Source organism: Cervus canadensis, chromosome 29, assembly GCF_019320065.1.
Source record: "Cervus canadensis isolate Bull #8, Minnesota chromosome 29, ASM1932006v1, whole genome shotgun sequence".
In the NCBI taxonomy this organism is placed as follows: Eukaryota; Metazoa; Chordata; class Mammalia; order Artiodactyla; family Cervidae; genus Cervus; species Cervus canadensis.
Genome location: NC_057414.1, coordinates 16,578,651 through 16,582,593, shown reverse-complemented (window position 1 = coordinate 16,582,593; position 3,943 = coordinate 16,578,651).

The following is a 3,943-nucleotide window of genomic DNA, read 5'->3' as shown; positions in this document are numbered from 1 at the left end:
CGCCTGAGACTGTCACTCTTCCCACTCTCCACTCCAGCCTCCCTAGCACTTGAGAACAGCTGCCTGTACCAGGTCCTGGGCTAGGCTCTGCAATGCACGGATGACTCAGGCAAGGCCCCTGTCCTAGGGGGCGGGGAGGCGGGGACAGAGGAGACAGCTGTTTACCAAAGTTTAATACTGTGGTAAATGTTAGGCCAGAAGTAAATGAAAAAAAGGCATATATGAAAATAAAGCCAAAAATGAAGAAAGCCTTCTGATGTGAAGTTTGAAAGCCAAGGTTTCAGTACATTAAAATCATATTGTAATTGATACTTTGGAATGTTTAGTCATCAACCAATTTTATTAAGTACATTGTATACCAGGCAATGCTATAGTTCCAAAGAAACATCAATAAAAAGTCTTACGTTCATCAAGTTTCTATTCTAGTGTGCCAAATAAATAAGTGAGCAAATACCTATTGTAAATAGAATCTGTTTAAAGAAAAATAAAGCTATTTTATTTATAAAATAAATTTATATTTATAAATGTATAAATATAAATTTATATATTTATAAAAAATAAAAAAATAAAAAATAAAATAAAAAAAATTTTTTAAAGCTATTTATAAAAATAAAGCTGTTTAAAGAAAAATAAAGATAAGAAAAAGAGTGATGAGGCTACTTCAGATATGTGGAAAGGGAAAATTTCTTTGTGCAGTAACATGAGCAGAGCCCTGAAGCAACACTTCAGTAACAATGAAAGGACCCATGCCTTGAAACTCAGGTTCTAGACAGGCTGTTCCACTAACTAAACCTGAATCTTGCCAGTTCTCTCGGCCTCAGATTCCCTCACTATAAAATGATGGAACTGGACTATGCCTTCTAATGGCCCCTACTGGCATGGATAGCCTTGGTTCTATTAAATACCAAGTGACCTTTCGAAAACCTTACAAGAGACTAGTAGAATTATTAATAGTTATCAGCATTGCCTTATTTTTCATTTTTCCCCCTCTTGAAAATAAAAGTTACGAGTATTGGCTTTGGTGTCCAATAGCCTTGACTTTGACCTGTGGCTTCCAATGCCATTCACTGGTTGGGCATTTATTTAATTTCTCAGTGTTTCACTGTTCTCATGTCAGATAGGGATAATATTAGTACCTGAAGTCATCACAGGTGTTAAGTGGGGTAATTCACAGAGTCTTAGCACTCTGCCTGGCATGTACTAAGGACTCAATAAACTGAAACCATTGTCATTATCTTTCTCCTAAGGGGGCTGCTGTGTAAAGCTAACTGGTTTTATCTTATGGTTCTTAATATAGCAGCTTATTATTTCATAGATTCCTAGGATGTTGGTGCCCAAAGGAATTATCTACTCTTTTCACTCACTCATTTATTCAGTAATTCTCCTTCATACTCATTTACTCAAAGTCTTTAACTAATATTCTTATGACCAATTATTGCTGGATAATAGGGGTATAGGAATGAGTAAGTCATAATTCCTGCCCTCAGGAGTTACCTGAGAGAGAAATAAACAAGACAATGATACAGTGTGTTAACATTATAATAGTTATAACATCCAGTGGTGGCACAAACGGGGACTAACTTACCCTACCAGAATAGGAGGAAGATTAGGGGAGACATCACTAAGAATGTAACACAGGTCTTAAAGAACAAGTGGTTCATTTATTCACCAAATATTTGGGAACTTTTCAACAGACATTAACTAGGTATGCTATCGATCATGGCCATAGCTGAATAAAACTGCTCCACCCCCACCCTTGTTGAAGACACGGCCCGGAAAGTTCATTTTTGCTCCACATGATCCTGTCACCTGACTGGCCACACTGGGCATCCGACTTAAGGACAGCCAATCAACTTAAGATGTGGCTTGGCAAGAAAACATGAGCTGAGATGATTGCCATGGAAAGTGATCTTTCCAAGTTTACCCAGCAAGAAAGTGGCAAAGGCAGGATTAGAACCCAACGCTGTGTCTTGATCTCTTTGTACCACCTTAGGAGACCCATAGGAGATAGATTCTCACAGACCTAATACCCAGCCGAGAGTCTGAGAAGGTCATGCTCAGTGCCCTTTCCACAACCAACTGTGTGTCAGATGACAGGGTCTTTCTAGACCCCAGTTCCCTCAGCTCGGAAAGCCAGATACATATAACGAGAAACTTTTATGTCTGATAAAAATTCAGACTATTTTTCTGGGTGATGAGATAAAAGAATTTATTTTTTTGTCAAATGTAAGATAAGACAGCTCCAGTAGGTGTTGAATTAGGTGTAGGTGTAATTAGGTGTTCCTAAGTGAGTTGTCTCTACATTAAACATAACTTAGTACAAACTTCTTAAGAGACAGAAGTACCTGGCAGTGAAGTTATTAAACTTTGTATCAAACCTGCAATAGCCCCTACTTCTGAATCTCTTCTGCATGGTCAGTGCTGGAAATTCAAAGAACTGGGAGAGAAGCTCTTTTTCCATGACACTATACTGAGTCCCATGTCTTAGTCACACGCCCTTTGATTCAATCTGTAAGTTGCGTGCACAGCCCTCGCTCTGCCCACACTTAATTTCTCCTACCTTGAGCGGTTCCTGAGAAAAGTCTTGTCATGTGCTAGGTGTGTACCTTCTCCTCAATTCTGTTTGCTAAGGTCAATTATGTCAAAGACAAACATACAGTCCTTTCACAAGTCCGACTCTCAGGGCTGGCTTTTGCAGGCATGTCATGGTACTGTCAACCTTGCTCTGGACTCATGGACTCATTCATTCTTTCCTTGCTTGGTATGTGCCAGGCGCTACGCTGGGGATACAACACATTCTTACTGCCCAGCTCTTCACACACTGGTTGGGAGAAACAGACATATAAACAGAGTGATGATGCAGAAGTTGCACACTGTCACAAATCTACCTGGAGACAGGTTTTGTTGGTCTCAGAGTAATCTGAACATTTACTTGACTTACCAAAACTTTTTACATGGATATATATTTTTTTTAACATGAAAATGCAGGTTACTGGCTTTTCTGGAGGAATTAGAAAATCTGACCAGGCCCATACCTATGAACAACTGAACAGCTGAGTGGAGCTGAACAGCCTTCGTCAGACAGAGAATCTGCTGATTCTTCAGTCTATCATTTTCCTACAGCCACTGACCCACTCCTTTTTTAAAATTGCATGAGTATTATTCTTTTTCATAACTTTGAAAACGAGGCATTTATTAGCTTTACAAAGCCACTTACCTTTTTTTTTCCCCCTGCCTACCTGCTTCAGGGGTTGGCATTTGTGAACCTGCAATAAACACAATGGTTGAAGAATGTATAGAAGGCTGTGGGAACATAAAGGCGATGCATCAAGCTCACAGGAGACACAGACAGGTTCCAGAATAAGGCTCACTCCTGAAGAATGAAAAGAAAGGGACCACAGGAGACAATCTGAAGAGCACACTCCAAGGTCCAGGTGTGAGGCAAGAGACTGCGTGGTGACAATCAGGAATAACTACAGATAATCCTCTACAGCGGGAGAACTACAGAGAATGTTGGGGACACGGAGTATGAGGCTGGAGAGGACAGCAGGGGATGAAGATTCTTCAAGGACTGATTAGACTTCATCCTGGAGCCAAGAAGTGACCCACTTAAGGAGGTTTAAGCAGGTGAATGAATGTGATCAGATCTGGATTTTGGAAAGATTACTCTGGCACCTGTGTGAAGAGTGGGCTGAAGGGGAAAAGATTTGAGGCAAGCAGTTCGTTAGGAAACTAATCTCACACTTCTAGAGTGATGATGTAGGCTGCATCAAGACAGACACATTGAGTAAAGAGGACTGAAACATTTAAAGCAGCAGAATCTCAAGGACGTGATGGCTAGTTTTATACGAAGTGTAAGGATAGAGTCCAGTGTGACAGTTTCCAGCTTTGACCAGGTACATGGTTGGCCACTGAAAATGCAGAACAGACCCCTGTAGAGGCC